The sequence below is a fragment of the Pleurodeles waltl genome, chromosome 7, assembly GCF_031143425.1.
Source record: "Pleurodeles waltl isolate 20211129_DDA chromosome 7, aPleWal1.hap1.20221129, whole genome shotgun sequence".
Classification (NCBI taxonomy): Eukaryota; Metazoa; Chordata; class Amphibia; order Caudata; family Salamandridae; genus Pleurodeles; species Pleurodeles waltl.
In genome coordinates, this window is record NC_090446.1 from 1,000,929,312 (window position 1) to 1,000,955,233 (window position 25,922).

Sequence of the window (25,922 nt, forward strand, 5' to 3'; positions counted from 1 at the left end):
CCAGTCAGGCCCTAATATTTTCACTAGAAGGGTGTGATGACCCAGGAACCTATACATAAGACCCGTGCAATTATGACGTTGTCCTTTTATAGGGCTACCAGGTTCTGGACAGTCATATCACAATGGAAAACTGATATTGCAGTGTGTGGTATTTTCCTGACTTGGTATTACTGGCTGATTCTGATTTGGGGAGGTCAGAATGATGCACATGTTATATCTGAGTTTGCTCACCCGATTACTGCATGCATTATTGTGTTCAGCTTTGTTACCCTGTGCACATTTCACCAGGTTTTTTTCTGACAAAATTTGCATATACCAAACAAATACAGAGTGCAGTCCATCTGCATTACTTGTAATCCCAATTTTGGCAAAAACTTCTGTTCGGGCTTTAAAGAAGATTGCAGGGCACAGCTAACGCACACATAGGGGGTCATTACAACCCTGGCGGACGGTGTTAAAGCGGCGGTAAGACCGCCAACAGGCTGGCAGTCTTTTTTTTAGTATTATGGTCATCCGCCGCTTCTCTGTTCCAGCCCGGCGGCCGTCACAATACCGCCGCCGGTATTTTGACCTGGCTTACTGCCGTGGATTTGCAGCGGTAGTAACCACCATGAAATCCATGGCGGTAAGCACTATCAGTGTCAGGGAATTCCGTCCCTGGCACTGATAGGGGTCTCCCCCACCCCGCGCCCCTACCCCGACTCCCTCCCCTACACCCCCCAAAGGTGGCAGGGCCCCCCTCCCCACCCCGACCCACAACATCACATAACTCACACACACACAACACGCATGCAGGCACCACCAACACACACACACTGACATACATGCCTACATCCACACACTCAGTCAGACATGCACACCCATGTACAGACATACACGCACACATCCATACAGACAGACATACACGCACTCATTCCCAAAACATGCAACACACCCGCAAGCATACACGCACTCACACACACACCCTCTACATACACAGACGCACACCCCCATGCACCCCCCCACCCCCTTCCCCTAACGGACGATCGACTTACCTAGTCTGACGATCCATGGGGGCAGCTCCGCCGACACCACACCGCCAACAGAACACCGCCATGGCGAATCACAGGACGTGATTCGCTGGGCGGTGTTCTGTTGGCGTGGCTGTGGAGCAACCTCCACTTCCCCGCCTCCCGCCAGTATGGCTGTTGGCGGCTCTCCACCGGTAAAAGGACGGAGAGCTGCCAACGGTCATAATAGGCCGAGCGGAAAACCGCCACCACTGGCGGTCTTCCGCTCGGCGGTCCCTCGGCAGTCTTCAAAAAAGACCGCTGAGGTTGTAATGACCCCCATAGTGTTCTACAGAACAGACTTTTTCAATGCAATATTCCTGATCCTTACTGAAAAAGAAGGCTTGGCATGTTTCACCCCATTAACTAGTTCCAGTCGCCCAGACCTTAAATCAGGCTTCTATTTACACTGTTGTATTTATTTGACATTTTGCTGTTCCATCGTTGAGACTCCACCATTTAATAAATGACTTGGTTTTCTATTTTTAAAGGAAGTGTGTTTAATATAGGGGCAGGGATATATCAAGGAGTCTTTTGTGAATTTTCCTTTAAAGTATTTATTTTTCCAATTGTTTATGTGAATGTCATTGTCTGACAATCATCCTTGTTTTCTTCTGTTGATAATTATGTTGCAGGGTTGATAGTGTTCTCATGTCAATTTTTTATATTTTAGAACAGAACGCAAGAGTATATTCTTCCAGCCATTGTAACATCTTTGTGTTGTACTGACTTGACTGAATTGGCAGGAAATTTGACTAATGTTCTCACTTCAAAAAGACTAACTAAAAATCTCTCACAATAAAATTCAAAGGAGAGGACACCATTTGACGGCCTTTTTCACTCCAAAGGCAAAATCAACAGCTTTCAGTGAAATAGAACAAGAATCTTAAATGCGTCTCTGAGGTCACTTTTCAAGCAGAATCTGTTTTAAACGTCTTCTTTTTTCCAGAGTTAAAAGGAAGAATAAGTTGGCCTTTTACACTTTCCTTCTTTTTGTTATTATGTGTTCTCAGAGGACCTTCATTTCATTTCTGATGTATTAGCTTAAGCAGCGTAATTTATTTTATTAGGTTTATTTTTTAAAATGTTCTGTGTTGTTACATTTTGCTTTAAATTCCTTGGGGTGTGATTTTGTATGCAGTGGCACCACCTTTTGATGTTCATTCGTACGAGGCACCATGCTCAAAGCATCTGGGTGGTTTAAAGACATTACTAAATGGAACATGTTCATTCGTTCATTTGCTTCTTACATGTTGTGATGAAATTCTGTTGTGGAAATTAACTAATACTTGGAAAATTTTGAAGGCATTGTATCTCATGGTGCGTCAAGTTGTGACCATATGAAAGGCTATCAAGAGACTTATGGGCTTAAACATTCGGTTCTTGAGTTAATTCAAATTTGGAAATGAAACCCCTTTAATTTAATACATAGACCTGAAAAATAACCAAACAAGATAGGCATAATTTACATGGATTTATGTTAAATATTATTTTGTTGGTTTATTGTGAAGTGCCATATTTATACTGCGATTCTGAGTCATGCATTTTCGCCAGTAGTCCATGATTTGGGTTGGGCTGATCCACTTTTTTAAGAGATGAACAACCATATGTGCTGGCATAACCGAAGCCTGTTGCCTGAAACCCCCTTTTTCATTCGCCTCCAGAAGACTTCTATTCCCTTCTCATACCACGTCACACCCAGCATGGCAATATTTTACCTTTCACAATGAAAACTCATTGGAATTGGATTCATAAACTCCCAGACGCATTTTTCTTTAATAAAACAAAATTCGTCAACAAACAAGTTTACGCAGTAACCCCATATTATTTACACTGTATGTACATTGCCAAGATACCTAGACTTAACAAAGTCCGCTAATACATCAAAATTCCTGCCACTGACTAAATCAGCTCCTGCGCATTCCAAATATCATATATCAAGTCGGATGAGATCATGACTGCCTAGTATGTCACACATCCCCAACCTCGTCTTTGAGGCCCCAGGGGTAGTATCTCCATGTGGGATTGGATTGCTCCATCCCCTTCTTCAAACACTTCTAGTTGCATGTAAGCCATGTGGAAGGGGCCCTCCTGCCCGCCAGGATACCTATCTCGGGCACCCCTTCCAGTCACAGACTCTCGTGCTCTGCCCAGGGGCCTGTGCTAGCTTTGAGTCTCTGCATATGCATGGGTGGTTGGCCCTAGGGACCAGATGCCAGCGACCGCTCGCAATCCCCGCATCCCTTGTTGTCATTCTCCCTTCCTGCCAGCACCCCCTGGAGGGTTGATTTTCCTTGCCGCCCTACTGAGGTAATGAAAAGACCCAATTGTCTCCCCAGTCATGATCTCACCCCGCCACAGGCCAACATAGTAGACTGACTATCTGCCCCCCCACCTGCAGTCGTTCTTCCACTGTGGACGATGGCCTAACCATGCTAATAAATCCTCAAGCAACATGTAATTTCCCAACTTAGTAAGATGCACCCCATCCTGGAGAAAGAAACAATCCCCTTGTATACATCCATGTGGGATGACAGCCAGCATCGGCGACCTGAACAACCTAGCGATTTTATTATTAACTCTCCGAACCTAGTCATTGAGCACTCTCACTGAGATGCCGCCCCTCCACTGCAAACGTGGGACGATGTTTGACCATGCAAATACTGCCTGTGGACATTTTTTGGCCAGCCAGCGAAATTCAGAAACCACTAGCTCGAATAGCTGATGTCGACCCAGAGGGACCAAGTCATTCCCTCAAGATGCATTATGATGATGTCTGGTTGAAGGGAACCTCACAGGATCATTGAGTACAAAACCAATCTCCATTCCGTGAGGCGCAACCCTCCTCTTCCCAAAAAGGACATATGGAGTCCGGCTTGGGCTGCGTGTAACGCAACTCCAGTCTTCACATGCCACTCAGCAGCACGGCAAACATACGAGTGGCCGATCACCCAAACCTCTGCGACCCTGGGTGTTCCTGCGTGAACCGGGAACCTCGGGACCACTAGAGACAAAGACAAGACAGAAGGATGGTGTAAATAACCAGCATTTATAGCATGTGCAACCTCACATATCTTTTGTAGCAGTCTGAGGAACACCTGCCAATTTGCCAAACAGCCGCACCCGATAAACCTATTGCCACTGCGGCTGTTGCTGCCCCGATCCTGAATGAGTCCCGAACTCAGATGAGTCAAAGCCCACTGTGCTCAGACTGCACTTGAGAATCTGCGTAAACTGGTTCTTAGTTAGGGGTGAGCCGTCAGCATGCACCAAGACAGTACACCTTGACCCAGTAGGGCGCAAGGCTAAGAAACCCTCTAAATTAGAAACCGGAGAACACCTATTGCCCTGTGACCCATGCAGCAGTACATAGTTACCCCTCCCTTCCTGGTCCATTTTGGAATGAGGTATATCGATCACCAAGGACCCAGAACCCGCCGGCCAGTGAAGGTCCCCCCTGTTACATCTTTCTTGATGCTAGCTACCAATTCACCCAATCTGAAGGCCCCATAGAAGGCTAAGGTAAAGACCGCTTTAAACAGGGCGATCTCCCATGGGGATGCACAGATCTTATTAAGGACCCCCAATATGACACCCAGCTTCCCTAAGTCAATGGTTCACCTAGTATCAGACTTGACTCCCTGCAGGCATTGCCATCCCTTAATGGCCCTCCTCACCAGAAAACATTTTGTACCATCCTGCACCCCTTGTAACTGGGCAAAAAAGGGAATTACGGCCGTATGGCTCCTCACATATGCAACTGATCTCTCATTTACCCTCAATATTTCCAGGAAAGCCAAAACTGATGAAGTGTCTGCCCAAGAGGGACCCCGCAATAACCCACATAATTAACATATGCTGCCATAGCCCTCTCATAAGCCTTTTTTTTCTTTGGAGCTAAGCTAGCTGCAACGAGGCCTGATAGTCTTGGACACCAGTCCGCCAAAGATGCTCCAGGAAGGGCATTGAGCGTTCCTCTGCTTGTGGATGGTGGGACCTGAACACCTGCATCTTAAAATGGGAGAGGGCATCAGCAGCATTGTTTGAGACCAGGGGCACATGTTTTGCTCTAAAATTCACATTCAATTGGAGACACAGTAACACAATCATTTTTAAGACTGTCAAAATCATTCTACACCTGGGCGCCTGCTGATTTATGTACTCAACCACCGACATATTGTCAGACTAAAAAATTACCGACTGATTACGGAGTCTATCAGGCTAAATTAATAGCGACACCAGAATAGGGAATAACTCTAAGAAACCAATGTTAGTCACCAGTCCAGATTCCACCCAATCTGCAGGCCCCCTCTGCGCACACCACACAGAGACAAATGTTGCACCAAAACCATGACTGCCTGCCACGTCAGTAAACAGGCCTAGCTCTTCACCGGACATGGGTGGGCTGAGCAATATGACCGTCCCATTGAAGTCACGTAGAAAGGCTTCCCAAATTCTCATGTCTTGTTTCACCTCACAGGAGAGCCTGGTGTGGTGGTGCTTAGCCTTAAAGCCTGACATGGCTTGTGCAATAGACTGGGAGAAGGGGCACCCCATGGGAACGATACAAAGGGCCAAATTGAGCTGCTCTACCAAGCACTGCAATTGATGGAGAGTAACTTTTGCACTCATACAGGCCCATAGTCCTGAGGAGAAAGCAAGTACTTTGTCTCTTGGCAACCTGTACACCCCTGCAACAGAATCCAATTCAATCCCCAAAAATTCCATTGTGGTGCAGGGACCTACAGTTTTGTCATGCGCTAGTGGGACCCCGAGTTCACGCATCAGGCTCTTAAAAAAACGCCCAATGCATTTGCACACTGATCTGATCCATGAGGACCCAAGAATACGAAATTATCGAAGTAATGCAGTACCCACTGATACTGCGCTTTGCGCCTGAAAGCCCATTCTAGAAAGGTGCTAAGATTTTCAAAATGGGAACTCGACACCGCACAGCCCATGGGCATACACTTGTCAAAGTAGAACTTCCCCTCAAAATGGAAAGCCAATAGATGAAAATCATCTGTGTGAACCGGTAGCAACCTAAAGGCGGATTTAATGTCTGATTTGGCCATCAATGGCCCAGTTCCCAGCTCCTGCCTGATCCATAGAAGTATACTTGACTGAAGAAAGAGCCCCATCTATCGCATCAATCACGGACTGGCCTTTGGGTGATGACATGTTGTGGATCAATCTGTACTCTCCGGGTTGTTTCTTAGGGACAACCCCCAAAGGGGAAGAAAATAAATCCTGCATAGGGGGCCTAGCAAATGGACCTCCTATATGGTCCGAGCTTAACTCTTTGAGAATCTTAGTTCTAGCCACCTCTGGATTGGTCCACAATGAAAACTGGTTCTTACAGTGAAAGGATCCTGAGTAGCCCTGCGCTGGAATCCCGAAACCATCCCTAAACCGCTCATATAGATCTTGTGCGGCCCCCTGATTATGGTATACCTTAAGCCATGGGATGATAGCCAGTAACTGAATAGGAGAGTGTGCTTTAGTCAAAAAATAAGGAGTGTCGACCCTGTTACAAACTGAGTCACCAACTACAAATCCTACTGAATCAGAGGGTTTGCAACTGTATCACGACTGCCAGCTCTATCAAAACCATTAACCTTGCTTTTTGTTCCCTCTATCTCTGGATTTTTTAAAACACTTAGGCCCTCATTTTAATCTCGGCGGCCGTGCTGACGGTCGACGGAAGACCGCCAGTACGACAACCCCCCTGCCTGCCCTATAATGATTTTCCTGCTGGGCCGGCGGGCGGAAACACTGTTTCCATCTGCCGGTCCAGTGGGAAACAGGGCCTTAACATTTACAGGGGCTCCAAATGGAGCCGGCGCCAATGTGGCAGTGCGTCGGGTGCAGAAGCACCTGTCGTGCATTTTACTGCCCATAATTCTGGGGGCCTGAGTCACACATTTCACCAGCCATTCCCTGGCGGTGTAAACCACCAGGAAAAGGGTGGCAGAATTGGACTCATTATCCGGAGAGCAGTGCTGCTTGCATTGCTGCCCTGTTGGATCTGAAACACCGCCACTGCCAGGCTGCCTGGTGGTGGGAGCCCTGCCGGCGTTTCCACCGTGGCATTTCTGCCAGGGCCATTATAGGGCAGGCGGACTGCCACTACAGCGGCGATTCGCCCGCCACCGTGAGTCTGGCGGTCCATGGACCGCCAGACTCAGAATGAGGGATTTAGACTCAGGATGGGAGGAGTGACCGCAGGAGAAGCAGCAATGCTTAAAACGACAGGTTCCTGCAGGACGGGTGCACGTGCACCTGCTGACATCCCAGCAAGCCCCTTTCCTGGCACTATATCCACACGGTGAATCCGATGCAGCCCCTTATCTTACCCAAAAGTGATGAAGTACATTCCCATGTTGCTATTTCGTGAACCGTAGCCATGCTATTATATCAATTTGGTCCCACCTAGACTAGGCTTATTCGCCTTGATCCTTCTGAACTCCATATCATAATCCTTCCAAGCAGTACCCCTGTACTCGTCATGAGCACTGACAATCCTATTCTGATAGAAGGCCAACTGAGATTCGTGATCATTGACGCGCTCTGCAATGATGGACTGGTAAATTGAGAAGGCTCTCACCCAATTGTTAAGTGACTCTTTTACCTTCCTCTTGTGAGGCCCCTGTCCACACTCCCTTGAGTGCGCACACTCCTTACAATGTTTAACCTCATTCCTCTCTGGTCTGTCAACCAGTAGATCAAAAATGTCAATGTCAACGCCTTTCCAGATCTCTTCTTTAACCTCCATGGGCATATGCCACCCCAGACGCTCATGCTCACAACGGATGTCGCCGAGATCTAACAGGGGAGACAAGCAAAGCATACCTGAATCATCCACTGACTGACTGGACGAAGATGCCACAGAAGTGCTTGCCTTCGCTGACGCCTTGGCTGGCTGTTGCGCAGCTATGGCTGACGCCGGTGCAGCAACACAAGCCAATGCTGGTAAATGGATGTCTTTCACACAATCACTGCTTACTCCCCCTAAGAGCCCCCTTAGGAGTCTTGACTGCCTTTTGAGGTGTTAAGATGGGAAACCAAGTGCTGCACCTTCTCCATCATGTCTTTCCCACTTGAGCCGGCTAGTGTACCACTAACCAAAGATGGGGGCAGCATTCCCACCTCCGACAACTAGGGTAATATTGATGCCAGATGCTCAACTACGTCATGTTGCTCCACACTCCTGTTAATGGCCACTACTGAGGGAACCATTGACAAGCTTTTTGCGGTTGTCACCGCCACATTCCTTGGTGCTATCTAAATGAGGACCTGGCTGGATCCCGCCACCTCCTGTGGTGTAGCACTGGCGAGGGGGCCCACTAACGCAGGTGTCGCTTGCTGATCTTGAAGAATCACAGGCGCCAACAAACTATTTGAGTTCACACCAGCTTGCACTGAGACTGACTGCTCAGACAATTCCATCCTGCTCTCTCTGCCTTTCTTCTGCCCCGAACCCTTTTTGGGACGGGGGAAAATGCTTCCTTAGAGGGCACGCTTGCTTGCCTTGGCCTTACTGCTTGCTCACCTGAGCCAGCAGGCTGAGCCCTCAATGACGCTATGGCCTGGTCCATGGCATCCATCTGCAGCATTAAAGCTTCAAGTAATTCGTCAGTGCGTGATCGCTTTCCCTCTCTCGTCACACTATCTGTCATGGTGTGAAAACCTGTATTGGTATATACCAAAGAATACAACCAAGCCCCCCCACTAGCAATCAGTCTGCAAAGCAAACATGCAAGAAACCGACCTACAATGTAACAATGCACACTAATGGGTTATCGAGAATTAATGCCCCTTGGCACCAGACAATTCCGCCTACTAGCAATTAGTGCAGCATGGCCCCTCACAAAGAAAACCCTGTCCAACAGTCTAAGGCACTGTTGGGAACAAAACTCAGGATCACTTATTTGCCATGTACACCAAATTAAGCCTCAGCACTGCCCTTTCTAACTCCCCTGTGTAACCTCACCTGCAGCACCAGGGCCAACACCATAGCCACCACTGAGATGTAGTCGGGTCGAGTGAGCAAGACTTCAACCTGTACGGCTCCCAGTGAGGCACGAGCTGGGCTGCTTGTGCTGGCTGCAAAGCGTCACTGTTGGCTGGGCTACTCCAAGACGATCTGATGCAACTCCTCTGAAGGGGGACAATGTATCCTGAAAAGAAACAGACAAAACAAAAGAAAGTCACTCAAAGCTCTTCATCTCAGAAGAGTGCAGTAACTCTTGCACCGCCGGGACCGGCAGATTCCTGCCACATTGGTCCCGGCGGTTGTAATCCAGGGGATTACGAGTCCCCCTCCTGCCAGCCTTTTCATGGTGGTATGAACCGCCATGAAAAGGCTGGCGGAAAGGGGACTCGTAATCCCCTGGGCAGCGCTGCAAGCAGACAGTGAAAAGCGCGACGGGTGCCACTGCTCCCATCGCACCGCTGCAACACCACCGGCTCCATTTGGACCCGGCTCCCGTGTTGGGGCCGAGATCCCCGCTGGGCTGGCGGGCGGAAACTAGGTTTCTGCCCGCCGGCCAAGCAGGGATCTCCAAATAGACTGCGCAGGAGTGCGGCCGCATTGGCGGCCGCGCACTGGTTTCAACTTGGCGGGCTCCGCTTGCCGCCCGCCAAAGTTGATATGAGGGCCTTTATTCCCTACAACAGATGTGTTACGCAGATTTGTTTTACCCATTCCCAGATCCCTGGTTCGATTCACAATTCTATAATTCCAAAGAGGAGCTGCATTTCTTATACCATGGCTACATGTAATCTGTAGAGGCTATGGCTACTTTGTGAGTATCTGATATTCAGTCCTCTTCTTTCCTGTTCACATTTGCCTCTAAGGGCATGTAGTCATATGCACAATGTCGAGGTGCACATATACACCATATAGAATAGGTACAGTGGTCAGTATATCTTTTATCATATTTTGTAGAACTTCAAGAAAACCCATGACCGACTACTTGAAGTGAATAGATAGATATTTGTTTAAAAATCGTCTGTGAACTTTCATAACTGCGCCCTGAGGAAGCAGCACATACCATAAAACTCATGTTCTCTAAAGAAAGACGTACATCGTTGCTTTACGTTTTGGGAAATCATCCAACCTATAAATTAAAAATGAGAATACATTTGAAAAAAGGAAAATATTTTAAATGGGATACATTTTCTTTTTTTTCCATATGGTGCTTCAACCAAAGTGAACCTGATTTGTTCAATACCAGCATCTTTAGGAGAAGGAAGCTTTCCTGAAAGCACCTTTACAGCTGGCCAACAGATTCCAATTTCCCCTCCCTTGTTTTACAATGCTCTTGGGGACATGCACCTATGTTGTACTCTGGCCAAGACTTGTTGATGTGGATTTAATTTTCATTCTATGATATGATTTTTGTTTGACTTTTGCACGTTACAAAGAATGACTTTCATGAGCTTGATGATTTTTGTGGCATCCTACAACAGTTTTGAGGAGATGTGTACAAACGCTTGAGGAAGATGAGGACTCAGAAGAGAGTTGTAACAATGTAGGTTAGGTGCAAATAGGGTGTAATTGACGCCTTAACGCAGGGTAACACTGCAAAACCCTCTGACAGTGCATAAACAATCCAACAAGGCTCACATATGAACACTGAATAACAGTCTGCTTGAATTTGTACTGCTGAAGGGGTGCTTCAGATGTCTGCACCACAATAGTGGTGCCTTAGATAATAAGCCAGATACTTTTTGTGGCATCCTACAACACAGTTTTGAGGAGATGTGTTCAAACACTTGAGGAAGTTGAGGACTCAGAGAGTTGTAACAATGTAGGTTAGGTGCTAATAGGGTGTAATTGACAGTGACATGAGGGACAACATTTTTATGGATTACTTCAGGTCAATGTGCAATGTGATCCAGCGATCACTTGATTATTGTCCATAACCACAATGCTGAATGGCACATAAATTGGGTGATATATATATATATATATATATATATATATATATATATATAAAGAGCATAATATGGTTATCATTGAAGCAATTGCATTTTATAAATCTTTTTTAATGCCATGTATGGGTGATGTTTCAATTTGGCAGTGATTGTGAAATACGTTTCCATTTGGAATATGAATTGGTTTGCTTGCAAGCGCACTGTTATTATGAAATAATGTGTTTTGTTTATGCTTATGGGACAGGCGGAAGTCAGGCAACACGTCATCTACTAGAAACACAGTTGCTTTAATGTAATTTATTTTGGACTAAGGCTGATGAACGATGGTTGTGATTTAATTTTGTAAGTTTGCGTCGCTTTTGCGTCAAAAAGCGGCGCAAATGCGGTGCTAAAAAAGTATAAATATGGGCCTTAATTTAGAAAGGAACAAAATGAGGGGTTTTATTTTGTCAGAGGAATTGTGGTTAGTGTTGTAGAAAGAAAAAATAGGACACGTTTTAAGTGAGTTCTCAAATATATTCCTCTTCATATATTTCATTAACACATTCTGACTTGTAGACTGAAACATGCACTTTCAACAACACCAGCAGACTGCCAGTTAACTCCCTGGTGATCAGAAGTTAACTACAGTGTTCTAATGAGCAGCTAGAGTGCTAACATTCTGAAATAATGCAAAAAATTTGGCACATCTGATCACCATCTTGATAGAATTGAAGTAGACAACTGAAAGAATTTTCTACTGAAGATACTGCAGTAAATGAGATTAGGAAGCTTCATAACAAATAAGTATCGCAAGATGCCAACCAGAGAACAAAGAGCCCAAATGTAGCACAAATATCACCCAAATGTAGCCAACTATAGCCCAATGACAGAAGTGTACAGAACAATTTCTTTTTGTTTTTTTGCAGTTTTATATAGCGCAGACTTGACCTGAGCTTTACATGAGCATCCATTACATTACGCAAGGACATATTCATTTTGGTTTCAGGCATGGGGAGATTAAGTGATTTCCCAGAATCACTGGCTGTTGAGCTGACGCCGAAACTCGACCCTGGTTCCCCAGTTGCAAAGTCTGCAGCTCTGGCCATAACGCCAACTTCTGTCCCCTAAGTGCAACATATAATCAAGTGATCAACTGGATAAAATACATCAAGATAGCAAATAATTTAACTGGTTGAACGCCATGGACGTAATGGTTACGTCCTTGGCTGCGCCTCTCAGGCGCCACAGACTTAACCATTACGTCCAGGTACCAGCCCTCGGGGGAAGCGCTAGTACTCCCCCAGATGGCCGTCTCCCCAACCCCCCCAGGTCAGGGCTGGAAGGAGAATAGCTTCCCCTTCCACCCCCGACTCTCCCAGTGACATCTGATGACGCCAGCACGTGATCGCGTGCTGACCTCATCAAAGATCACCTCCCATTGTGCTGGAAGCATGCTTCCTGCGCGATGCTGAAGAGAAATGCAAAAGCATTTCTCTTCTGCTCGGGAGGAGGGGGCCAGCAGAGGCATGAAAGGAAAGGAAAGGAAAGGCCTTTCCTTTCCTTTTATGTCTCTGCAAGCATTTCTGCTGCCCAATTGCAATGCGATCAGGCAGCAGAAATGCCCACTAGACACCAGGCAATTTCATTTATTTTTTGTAATTGTCATGAGGGAAACGACCCCTTTGGCAGGGGCAGCTCCTCAGGGGGGCAAATTATTTTTAGGGCATTTCTGCCCCCCCCCCCCGGGCAGAAAACCCCTAGACACCAGGGAAACATTTTTTTTTTCTTTTTTCTTTTATGTGTGGGGAGGGCCCCCTTAGGCAAGGGTTGCTCCCCGGGGGGCCAAATTATTTTTAGGCCACTTATGCTCCCCCTGGGGGCAGAGCGGCCTAATATAAATAGGCCGATATGCCCCATGGGGGGGCAGAAACCACTAGACACAAGGGAATTGTTTTTTAAATTATACATACGCATAAGGGGAGCAGCCCCTTGCGCAAGGGCCGCTCTCCAGGGGGCAAAATTATTTTTAGGCTATTTCTGCCCCCCGCGGGGGCAGATTGGCCTAAGTGAATTAGGCCAATCTCCCCCCAGGGGGGGCAGAAGCCACTAGACACCAAGGAATTTTTATATTTTTTATACTTACGCAAAAGGGGAGCAGCCCCTTGGGCAAGGGCCGCTGCCTGGGGGGGGGGGCAAAATATTTTTTGTCCATTTAACCCCTAGACACAAGGGAGAAAAAAAATGTTAATTTTTTTTTTTAAATGTGGGGACCCCTTGGGCAAGGGTCGCTCCCCGGGCGCCAAATTATTTTGCCATGGGGGCAGAAATCACTAGACACCAGGGAATTCTTTTTTTTTTTAATACTTGTGCATAAGGGCAGTGGCCCAGTGGCCCCTTGGGCAAGGGCCGCTCCCTAGGAGGGGACAAAATATTTTTAGGCCTTTTCTGCCCTCCTGGGGGCAGAAACCTCTAGACACCAGGGATATATCTATTTTTTAATTTAGTTTATGTTTTTATGTATGGGGAGCGACCCCTTAGGCAAGGGTCGCTCCCCTGGGGGCAAATTGTATTTAGGCCATTTCTGCCCCCCTTGGGGACAGATCAGCCTATTTTTGTTAGGCCAATCTGCCCCCAATGGGGGCAGAAACCACTAGACACCAGGGATTGGTGTGTGTGTATGTGTGTGTTTTGTTTGGGGAGGCAGCCCCTTGGGCAAGGGTCGCTCCCCATGGGGGCACATTACTATTGGCCATATCTGCCCCCCCTTGGGGGCAGATCCGCCTATTTTTAGAAGGCCCACCTGCCCCCCAAGGGGGGCAGAAAGCCCACCAAAGACCAGGGAAGATTTTTTTTCAAAATAAGAGGGTGGGGGTATGGCCATGCAATTACCCCAGATCCACACCCGGGGGGGCAGAAAGTCTACTAGATGCCAGAGAATTTATTAAATAAAAACAAAAAATAATGGGGTGGTGGCTACCACCCAGTATGGGCCTGGGTATGACCCCACTCCAACTGAAGGGGTTAACAGTCTGTCAGCTCTCCCCCGCACACTAAAACATCTTATCCCACAGCAAGCAAGAGGACATTTGATTATTTTGGGTTTTGGATTTACATTTGGGCCATTAGAGCTTGGCTAACTTTTAAAATTGTCCCACTTGGAACGGTGAGGGCTGCACTTTTTGGACTTTGGAACGCTGCCATGTAGAAAAATCCACAAGACCTAAACACATCTAAAAACTAAACATCTGGGTGATTCCAGGGTGGTGTGCTTCACATGCACCCCGCACCATTTTCTAGCCACAATGCCCTGCAAACCTCCAACTTTGCGGGAAATCACACATTTATCTCACATTTTTGTGATGGAACCTTCCGGAATGTGCAGGAATCCACAAAATTCCTACAACCCAACATCTATACCGGTAAATTCTGCTGCACTTGTCAGCCTAAAAAATATTTTTTTCAAACTGTCCTTTTAGACCCGCTTTGGTTCCCCCTCAATTTCGACATGTTTTTGGCTCTTCCCTGTCACAGGCACTTGGCCCACGTACACAAGTGAGGTATCATTTTTACCGGGAGACTAAGGAGAATGTTGGGTGATCGGAAATTTGTCCTGGGGCAGTGATCCCACACAGAAATGTAGGGAAAATGTGATTTTGTTTAGCTAAATTTGAGGTTTGCTGAGGATTCTGGGAAAGAAAACATTGGGGAATCCACACAAGTCCCACCTCCCTGGACTCCCTCGGGTGTCTAGTTTTCAGAAATGTCTGGGTTTGGTAGGTTTCCCTAGATGGCTGCTGAGCCCAGGACCAAAAACGTAGGTGGCCCCCCAACAAAAACAGATAGTTTTGTATATGATAATTTTGATGTGTCCAGATAGTGTTTTGGGGCATTTCCTGTTGCGAGCACTAGTCCTACCTACACAAATGAGGTACCATTTTTATCAGGAGACTTGGGGGAACACTGGGTGGAAGGAAATTTGTGATTCCTCTCAGATTCCAGAACTTTCTGTCACCGAAATATGAGGAAAAAGTGTTTTTTTGGCCAAATTTTGTGGTTTGCAAAGGATTCTGGGTAACAGAACCTGGTGAGAGACCCACAAGTCACCCCATCTTTGATTCCCCTCGGTGCATAATTTTCAAAAATGTGCAGGTTTGCTAGGTTTCCCTAGGTGTCGGCTGAGCAGAGGCCAAAATCCACAGCTAGGCACTTTGCAAAAAACAGCTCTGTTTTCTTTGGGAAAATGTGATGCATCCACATTGTGTTTTGGGCATTTTCTGTTGCGGGCGCTAGGCCTACCCACACAAGTGAGGTACCAGTTTTATCTGAAGACTTGAGGGAACACTGGGTGGAAGGAAATTTGTGGCTCCTCTCAGATTCCAGAACTTTCAGTCACCGAAATGAGAGGAAAAAGTGTTTTGTTGGCCAAATTTTGAGGTTTGCAAAGGATTCTGGGTAACAGAACCTGGTGAGAGCCCCACAAGTCACCCCATCTTGGATTCCCCTAGGTGTCTAGTTTTAAAAAATGAGCAGGTTTGGTTGGTTTCCCTAGGTGCCGGCTTAGCTAGAGGCCAAATTCCACAGCTGAGCACGTTGCAAAAAACACCTCTGTTTTCTTTGGGAAAATGTGATGTGACCACATTGTGTTTTGGGGCATTTCCTGACACGGGTGCTAGGCCTTCCGACACAAGTGAGGTACCATTTGTATCGGGAGAAATGCAGGAATATTGGGTGGAAGGAAATGTGTGGCTCCTCTCAGATTCCAGAACTTTCTGTCACTGAAATGAGAGGAAGAATTATTTTTTGGGCCAAATTTTGAGGTTTGCAAAGGATTCTGGGTAACAGAACCTGGTGAGAGCCCCACAAGTCACCCCATCTTGGATTCCCCTAGGTATTTAGTTTTCAAAGATGCATAGGTTTGGTAGGTTTCCCTAGGTGCCGGCTGAGCAGAGGCCAAAATCCACAGCTAGGCACTTTGCAAAAAACAGCTCTGTTTTCTTTGGGAAAATGTGATGTGTCCACATTGTGTTTCGGGGCATTTCCTGTCATGGCTGCTTGGCCTACCCACAAAAGTTAGGTACCATTTTTATCGGGAGGCTTGCGGGAATGCTGTGTGGAAGGAAATTTGTGGCTACTCTCAGATTCCAGAACTTTCTCTCACCGAAATGAGAGGAAAAAGTGATTTTTGGGCCAAATTTTGAGGTTTGCAAAGGATTCTGGGTAACAGAACCTGGTGAGAGCCCCAAAAGTCACCCCATCTTGGATTTCCTAGGTGTCTAGTTTTAAAAAATGAGCAGGTTTGGTAGGTTTCCCTAGGTGCCGGCTGAGCTAGAGGCCAAAATCCACAGCTAGGCACGTTGCAAAAAACAGCTCTGTTTTCTTTGGGAAAATGTGATGTGTCCACATTGTGTTTTGGGGCATTTCCTGACACAGGTGCCAGGCCTACCCACACAAGTGAGGTACCATTTTTATCGGGAGACTTGCGGAAATATTGGGTGGAAGGAAATTTGTGGCTCCTCTCAGATTCCAGAACTTTCTGTCACCAAAATGAGAGGAAAAATTATTTTTGAGCCAAATTTTGAGGTTTGCAAAGGATTCTGGGTAACAGAACCTGGTGAGAGCCCCACAAGTCACCCCATCTTGGATTCCCCTTCATGTCTAGTTTTAAAAAATGTGCAGGTTTGATAGCTTTCCCTAGGTGCCGGCTGAGCTAGAGGCCAAAATCTACAGCTAGGCACTTGGCAAAAAACACATCAGATTTCAATGTAAAAATGTGATGTGCCCATGTTGTGTTTCCTGTCGTGAGCATCAGGCCTACCCACGCAAGTGAGGTACCATTTTTATCAGGAGACTTGGGGGAACACAGAATAGCAAAACAAGTGTTATTGCCCCTTGTCTTTCTCTAAATTTTTTCCTTCCAAATGTAAGACAGTGTGTAAAAAAGATGTCTATGTGAGAAATGCCCTGAAATTCACATGCTAGTATGGCAGCCCAGAATTCAGAGATGTGTAAATAACCACTGCTTCTCAACACCTTATCTTGTGCCCTTTTTGGAAATACAAAGGTTTTCTTGATACCTATTTTTCACTCTTTATATTTCAGCAAATTTATTTCTGTGTACCTGGTATAGAATGAAAACCCATTGCAAGGTGCACCTCATTTATCGGCTTTGGGTACCTAGTGTTCTTGATGAACCTACAAGCCCTATATATTCCCACAACCAGAAGAGTCCAGCAGACGTAACGGTATGTTGCTTTAAAAAATCTGACATCGCAGGCAAACGTTAGAGTAAAACGTGGAGAAAAATGGCTGTTTTTTTCACCTCAATTTCAATAATTATTTTTTATTTCAGCTGTTATTTTCTGTAGGAAACCCTTGTAGGATCTACACAAATTACCCATTGCTGAATTCAGAATGTTATCTACTTTTCAGAAGTGTTTAGCTTTCCTGGATCCAGCATTGGTTTCACACCCATTTCTGTCACTAACTGGAAGGAGACTGAAAGCACAAAAAATAGTTAAAATGGGCTATGTCCCAATAAAATGCCAAAATTGTGTTGAAAAATGTCGTTTTCTGATTCAAGTCTGCCTGTTCCTGAAAGCTGGAAAGATGGTGATTGTAGCACCACAAACACTTTGTTTATGCTATTTTCAGGGGGAAAAACCACAAGCCTTATTCTACAGCCCTTTTTCCTCATTTTCTTTTTTAAAAAACAACATTTTCGCTTTATTTTGGCTAATTTCTTGGTCTCCTTCAGGGAAACCCACAAAGCCTGGGTACCTCCAGAATCCCTAGGATGTTGGAAAAAAAGGATGCAAATTTGGCGTGGGTAGCTTATATGGACAAAAAGTTATGAGGGCCTAAGTGCAAACTGCCCCAAACAGCCAAAAAAAAGCTTGGCACCTGAGGGGGAAGGGGCCTGGCAGCGAAGGGGTTAAAAGTACTTTGTCGCTATTTGAGAACTCAGAAATTATGTCCTCATTTTTGTTTTTCAGTGCACTAACCACAATATCTATTGGGAATAAGACCATCTAATTTTTATAATTTCTAAAGGATATGCTTTAGGTGTTACAGTTTTGATTATATCAAGATGACGCCAAGTGTGCTACACTTTTGTAATAAATATAGAATGTTAGCATTCTGGTTGTTCATTAGAATTAGGTGGGGAGTTAGATGCAGTGGCACAGACTCAGAGAACTGAGGGCTGAGAGGAGGGTGCCAAGACAACATGTTGACCATGCTAGGCAGGCAGGAGGGGCAGTGGCAGTGCAGTACGGAACGACCCCATAGGCATGATTGTGCTAAAATGGTTGGCATGCATTGTTTCAATTAGCATAGGTTGTGCAAATTGACTGAAGAGACAAAATAAGGTTTACTTTGCCATTTGCTTCCCAGAGGCACTAAGATAATCATGCTTAGATGCAAGTAACCACAATTGGTGTGTGAACATGAAAGAGGACTTACGGAGATGTTATCATATTCACTACCAATGTGTAAATTATTTAATGAACATCACCAAGAATCTGTATGTGAGCAGAAAGGCTTTTATGCATGGGGTCGCAAACAGATATTTCAAAGGTAAAATGTTGGGCACTTTTCTTGATTTTATAATATTATTTGGTGCTTGCTCAGCGGAAGCTCATGTTTCTGACTCTCTGGGCTCAGATGCAAGGGATCTCGTAGGGAAGAATGCATCACTGACCACTCTGATTCTTGTGTCCACTGTGACAAACCCAGGTGTGCTGGGTGCCGCTGTTGTGGAAAGAGGGAAGCTAAGATAGACTCAGTAATTCGATGAGTTACCAATATTTAACGAGATGTTCATCCTACATTGGTGTCTCAGAAGGGATGTCAGACGTAAGGTGGATGAGCATAAGAAGAAGGTACTTTGGCTCTCAACCAAACAGTACACTTGTACTGCTTCCGCTCCTATCTAAAATATGCACTTCCGATTGTGAATACCCTGTGCCCTCTAATTTCACAGCAGATTGCAATACTTCTCACCATGATTTTTATTCATCACTCCGCACCTGAGGGTGTGACATTTCTCTGTTACTGATATTTTTAAACTGGGATAGCATAGACTTATTATTCTTAACTCCAAACTTACATAGTATAGTAAACATATACCTACCATTATATACTTACTTTGATCATCTCTTGATCATTGATATTTCTTCTAGAATATTTTTGTAGCAGCGTATTTAATACTCACTAGTCCTGTACCATCCTATTAAACTTGCAACAGGGGCGGGACGACAATTTCAGATGAAAGTGTAATACTTCTTGTAGTTGGTAGACATCAGAGTATGCCTAGTCATAGGAACATTGATGGCAGTCTTGGATATGGCTAAACTTCAAGAAAAAGTGTTGCAAGAACTGTGGGCTAGATGATCAAAGTGTTAACGACTCGCAAACCAGTCGTAAAGTGGTTTGCGTCTGCTAAACAACAGAAACTGGATGTCCAAAACACATTCACAATCGGGGAATTGCAAAGCAAATGTTTTGTGATTTCCTAAATTTTGCAACCTATTTTTATGATTCGCTATTTGGGAATACCAAATAGCGAGCCCCAAATTGTATGTTCAATGCATTTGCAAATAGCGAATGAGGAGTCAGTCGCAATTTTGCCTGTACAATTTTGCATCAAGTCAGATCAGGTGGTAACTGACTGCAACAAATTTTAAAAAAGCCCAAAATGCATCAGGGTTTTTTCAAAATGGCAGCTTTGTAGGTGATAGCAAGGAGGATGCGGATTTTGGATCAGCTGAGGAGGAAGAGGAGTCATGAGGTGGTATATAGAGTAAGGGTGACCTTCTTCAACCAGACGGAGGAGGAAATGTATGACAAATACAGGCTGAGTAGTGCTGTAATATTTGACCTGATTGCACTCCTAAGACCACACCATGAAAGCAGCACATTGTGCAGCAAAGCCATCCCCACAAATGTACAGGTGCTCAGCTTACTACACTTGTAAACATCTGGTAGTTACCATGGAGTCATTGCAGCTGCTGGTGGTGCGTGTCAGAGTGCCTTATCATGCTTGTTTTGTGCTTTCCTCGATGTCATGTTAACACATATTAGGAATACATCTATCTACCCAGAATGCCCATGAAATCCAAGCCACAAAATTGGATTTTTATTGCATTTGCAAATGTCCACATGTAATAGGGTGTGTGGATGGAACACATATGGCTATCTGCCGTCCATCGCAGCAGGAATACGTATTCTGAAACCGGAAAACACACATTCACTTAACATGCAAGTGGTGTGTGATATACACCACATCATCACTGACATTGTATCCCAGTATCCCGGAAGCACACATGATTCATTCATGTTCAGGCACAGTGGCATCTCCCGAGGGCTAGAAGATGGGGAGTTTGATGATGGATACCTATTAGGTAATGCAGCATACTACAATGTGTGAGTTGTATGATTGTGACATTCATGTTGTGACCAGACACTCACGCGTATGTCTTTCCACAGGTGACAGTGCATAGGCCTTGAGTCCCTGGATATTGACAAAATACCTCTCACCAAGTAAACCCAGTGAGCAGCACTACAATGTGGCAAATATGCACAAGAAAGATAATTGATCAGACAGTTGAGCTGTTGAAAGACAGATTTCGTTTTTTTCACAAGAGTGGGGGTGCACTACACTACGCACCAGAAACACACCAGCAAAATCATAGCAACTTGTGCAAAGCTGCACAACATTGCCACCAGGAAAGGACTACACATCACAACAGCAGATTCTGATTCAGAAGATGATGATATCGCACCTCCAAGGCAGCAACGCACAGAAAACAGGAGGGCAGTGGAGGAAAGATTGCGACGGGACCACATTGGCAACAAATATTTTGGAAAGTAACTCTAAATGTATCCACGCATTTGTGGCCAGATGTATCATCACGGCCCTTTGTAATTCGGTAATAGCGATTTTTAAGAAATCGCTATTACCGACTCGCAAAGTGCCATGTATCACATTTGCGATTCGGTAATAGCGATTTCTTAAAAATCGCAAATGCTATTACCAAATCGCAAATTGCGATACCGGCCCCATTCGCAGCTATGGGCCTGTAGGCCCATAGCTGCAAATTTTTTGCATTTCCAAAATTTTGATTTCTGAACCAGAAATCGCAATTTTGGAAATGCAAATCCCCAGGGTGCTGGGGGCCTATGGCCCCCTCTGCTGCACCCCAAAAATGTTTTGGGGGACATGTAAGGTACAGACATGCCAAAAGGGCATGTGTGCTTTACATGTTCAATTTAAAAATGCATTTTTAAATTTTGCACCAGGTTACCACCTGGTTGCAGTCCATGGTATTTTGCATGTGCAAAATGCCATTCTGCGAAAAATCGCAATTAGCGATTTTTTGCAGCATTGCCTTGCGACCTTGAATTTGCGAATCGCAAATTGCGACTCGCAATTTCCAGGTCGCAATGCAAGAAATTGCAATTTTTGCGATTTCTTATTTGAGGTCTGCGAATGCCTTTCATGCATTGCAGACCACTGTTTTGCACTCGCAAACGGCCGAATTTACAGATTCGCACCATTTGCGAGTGCAAAACTTTTTCATACATCTGGCCCTTAGCCATGTGGTAAAAAAAAGACAGTTGATGATGCTTGCAAACTTCTGACTTTATTGACTGGTATGTATGTTAATTGCATCATTAAAAAAAATAACAATAGTGAGGTATGCATTGCTGGTTAATTCACCAGAAATGTCCATTGTAACATATGAGTAACACACTGATTTTACATCATCATTACTTTCTGTCCCTGCGTATTGATGGTGTTATTTGCTCATGTGTCTCAGCATGTAAACAGCTGCTGCCTTTTTGTGTTGTGGTATCAAAGGTACACACACTACTGATGCTAGAGTGGTCCTTTCTCCCCTGACCCTCACCTGCTATGGCACCTGCAATGCGCTCAGTTTGCAATGTCTCCACGGCTTATGGTAGAAACTGTAATCTTCTTGCAACATCACCACTGAAGTGGTCCAATTCTACTTGGACATTAAGGGGGTCATTCTAACCCTGGCGGTCCAAGACCGCCAGGGCTAAAATGACGGGGGCACCGCCAATAGGCTGGCGGTGCCCCGCTGGGCATTCTGACCGCGGCGGTTTGACCGCGGTCAGAAGTGGAAAAACGGCGGTCTCCCGCCGGTTTTCCGCTGCCCATTTGAATCCTCCATGGCGGCGCAGCTCGCTGCGCCGCCATGGGGATTCTGACAGCCCATACCGCCATCCTGTTCCTGGCGGTTCGCCCGCCAGGAACGGGATGGCGGTATGGGTTGTCGTGGGGCCCCTGGGGGCCCCACAAAGAATTTCACTGTCTGCATTGCAGACAGTGAAATTCGCGACGGGTGCCACTGCACCCGTCGCACCTTCCCACTCCGCCGGCTCCATTCGGAGCCGGTGTCCTCGTGGGAAGGTAGTTTTGCACTGGGCTGGCGGGCGGCCTTTTGGCGGTCGCCCGCCAGCCCAGTGCAAAACCCAGAATACCCTCAGCGGTCTTCCGACCGCAGAGCGGTATTTTGGAGGGGGAAGTCTGGCGGGCGGCCTCTGCCGCCCGCCAGACTTAGAATCACCCCCTAAGAGTCCTTCTGCATAGGCTAGTTGTGGCATGTGCCAATCTGCCAATTGCGTGGCTTAGTGTGTCCAGTTTGGTAGCAAGGTGCCTCTCCTTGCACTTCTGGTTGGTGTTGCAGGTAGCAAGTTGGATACACAACTGTTCAATTGCAGCTTTCATGCTGTCCATCTTTGTGTCCATGTGATCCAGATTTTTTTGCCAACTGTCCAGACACATTGGTCACTCCTCTTGACATTGTTTGTTGCATAGTCTGCAACCTTCTATCCATGATTTGTATCTGTTTTTGTTGCAGGCGTTGAACAAGTAACATGGAATTTTTCTAATCCTCCAATCACCTGCTCAGTGTCAACAGTTTGTGGACTGGAAGGGATTGCCTGTGCAACAGGTCTTGTCCTTTCTCGTCGTGGCATGTGATGTCCGAGAACGCGCTGCTGGTGTCATCTTACCACCAGAGCTGTGTCAATGCTTGACTGTGTTTGGGACGCAAAAGCCTCTTCAGATGTATGCTGTGATGTACATGCAGCACTACTGGTGTGCCATTATGATGGTGGAGATGCACAGTATGTGTACTGTTGATTGTCCTCCTTATCTATTTGAAGGGGTCTCACTGTCATCTGGGTCAGCCCCTTCTGTGTGCTGTGCAGCGCTGTCTGTGGTGCAGAAGAAAGTTACAATTATTGTTTATAGTGGATTTTGATTTGTCTCTGCATGGCATTGGCTGTTAATACACATTAAAACTGAATGCGTATTGCACTGTGTCCAATGTACTACATTTTCCATTATGCACTTGTATGACTGTAGTGAATGTTAACTAAACATGTGTCTTTAGACATGTTACATTGATAGGTGGACATGCTGCACTTACCTTGGTTAGGTCCTGCTGTTGAGGTGTCTATTTGACGGAATCCTCCAACTGCCTCTGGCTCAATAGTGTCTTCCACTAGGGTCCGCATGGCTGTGGGTGGTGGTACTGTATTTGGTACTCCTCCTGCGTCACAACTCTCAGCCAGGTGCGCAGCCACCTTCTCCTTTGTTTTGGATCTGAGGTAACACCATTGTTTGCAGATTTCATACACAGACCTCTCTGTCACACCAACGTCATTGATTCTGGCCTGCATTTCCAGCTGGAGTTTTCTTTTTTGAGTCTCAGGGACATCGAGTCCTTGCTGAACAGCTGCTCATAATGGTTACATCTTTCCTCAGTGAGTATTTCTATGTCTTTCTCTGTGAATTTTAGTTTCCTCCTACTGCCCCAAGGCCCCTTTTCTGACTCCTGGCTTGCTATTTGTATTGGGGGTTGTGTTCTCCTTGGCTCAACACTGTCACTCCCAGCAGCAGTCTGCTCCACCTACTCTCAGTGGGCTGCACAGTGTGGAAATACTGATTACTTCCTGGTTTGGTGCTCAGGCACCTGACCCAGGAAGTAGTTTTATGTATATAAAGGAGCATGTGCAACTTGTGATACAATTCGCTATTAGCGAATTTTGGCAATTGCTATTTGTGAGTCCCATGAATAGCGAGTCACAATTAGGGGCGCGTTTAGGTACGATCAATCTATTTTGCGATTACCTAATTGTGATTCACAATTTATCACAATTAGGTCATCGCAAAAGAAAGTTTTTGATTGTCTGTCCCTGTTTCTGTAAAAAAAAATGTTTTCAGTCAGCAGCCATATTTGTTATTTCCCTCAACTTAGTCTTGAATTCTTTGATAGGAAAAGGGGCTTATTGGAGGTAAAAAAAAGATTTGGGGGGTCATTAGGAGTTTGTCAGACGGAAATATCTGTCCGCCAAACTCCTGACGAGGAGACTGCCATGGTGCTGGTGGTCTCCCCACTGGCCCCATTACAATTTTGCCACTGGGCTGACCAGCGGAAACCAAGGTTTCTGCTGGCCAGCCCAAGGGGAAAGGTGTGACAGTATTGTTCCTGCCTCATAATTGATCCGGCGGCAATACTGGTGCACGCATGGTACACCAGCACTCTTGAAATGCATACTGTCTGCCATTGGTATGGGCAGTGTAGGGCTTCCCTGTGGTCCCCTGCACTTGTTCTCCGCCAGCCTTTTCATGGCGGTCAGACCGCCATGAAAATGCTGGCAGAGAACAAGGTTGGAATCAGCACAGCGGCGTTGACTTCAGCGCCGCTGTGGCAGATTACAACCAGGACCACCGTCATCCAGTCAGGATCACTGTTCCAGGTGGAGATGGCAGTCTTTTGGCAGTCCGAACACCAAACTATTAATTTTACGGTTGGACCGTCAATGCCGCGGTGGTCCGGACAGCCACCGCGAGTCTGGCAGTCTAATGACCGCCAGAATCATATTTAGGCCCTTTGTGCCATGATGCTTCAGTGGAGGTTGCTGCTAAGAAAATAATGTAACATTTACAAAGTTTGAAAAAGCAATCCAGGAACACAATCTGACAAATATAGGTCTTTAAGAAAAACATTCCTACAAGAATCGACTTTTAGTGGAAAAACGCTCTTACAGAAAATTTTTGCAGATACATTTCGAAAAAAAAACTTGCTTTCAATAATTTTTGCCACGGGTAATTTTTAGAAGATGACTGACTTTGCATTCTTCACGAATTGTAAAGATTGTAAAATTTGCCAAACTGCTCATCGCTTTACCTCTAACCAGTAATTTATGACTAGACAAAATTATGATTCAGTTGGTTAAGTTTTGGGAAGGTGAAATACATTTTTACTGCATAAACTTTGAAGTATTCACAAGGACACCACTCACCCTGCACTCACACAGACACACCTTGCCCATACAGGCACACTGAAGTCACACAAACACATCCTGCACTAACAGGTACGCTCTAAGCAGACACGTACAACACTTTCACAAGTGCACTGCTTACCCTGCACTCACTCAGCCTCACCTGCTGTCATGCAGACACACAACTAACCCTGCACTCACTTAGGCACTCTGCTCCTCATACACACGCGCGCAGCTCTCTCTACACTCCCATAAAACTGCCCCTATATTCAAACAAACTGCTAACTCTGCACTTACACTGGCAATCCTCACAACTCATCCATGTCATCATAGATCTCAATGTCTCCTGCAATGTTGTTGTTGTAGTCAGTGCTTTAAATGGAAAAATTAAAGTGCAGGTACTCTGTGCCAGAGTACCTGCTTGTTTCTGAGAAGTGCCGGTACTCTCCAATTAAAAGTATTACGTTTTTCTTGAGATATGCCGGTACTCTCCCTCGCGAAATAAAAAAGTGCCGGTACTCAGTACCGGAGAGTACCGGCCCATTTAAAGCACTGGTTGTAGTTCAGACTGGCTGAGGAATGTGCCGGGTTGCAAATGGGACCTTTGGATTCTGTCGGCTGAAGGCGGGG